This window comes from Sinocyclocheilus grahami, unplaced genomic scaffold, assembly GCF_001515645.1.
Source record: "Sinocyclocheilus grahami isolate Dianchi unplaced genomic scaffold, SAMN03320097.WGS_v1.1 scaffold1692.1, whole genome shotgun sequence".
NCBI classification, from domain to species: domain Eukaryota; kingdom Metazoa; phylum Chordata; class Actinopteri; order Cypriniformes; family Cyprinidae; genus Sinocyclocheilus; species Sinocyclocheilus grahami.
The window spans coordinates 1-499 of NW_015506871.1; positions in this window are offsets into that span (position 1 = coordinate 1).

Consider the following 499-nt stretch of genomic DNA (forward strand, 5'->3'; position numbering starts at 1 on the left):
ACTAATTCCGAGTGTGGGTCACCATACTTGGCCACGTCACTTTCAAAGTGTATTAGCATATCTAATATTTCATAACTGAAACACTTGACCAATCAGTATCCAAGACCAGAACTATACATTTTTTATTATATATATCTATATTGGATAACTCTCCATTTTATGAAATGTGTTTGTCTGTTTTGTAAGTGTCTGAATAAGCATTAGAAGTGTGAAGATCTTCAAATCAAGTTCTCCTGTCGTCTCTAATTAGGACAAGAGTACATGTGAATTTTCGCTGTGTTAACCTTTCTCTGTCGCCCTCCTCCTCCTCCTCCTCAGTCTCGCCTAAAACTTTGACCTCCCCTCCTCCAGTTTCACCGCTCTTCTGCCTACGTGTTTCTTGATCTGTTCCACGTGCTTCTGATGCCGGTTTCACCCACTCAACACATAAAGAGCGCTTGCAGATCATGCTGTGTGCGAATCATACAATGGCTTTCAACAGGCGCAATCTGTTCAGGTT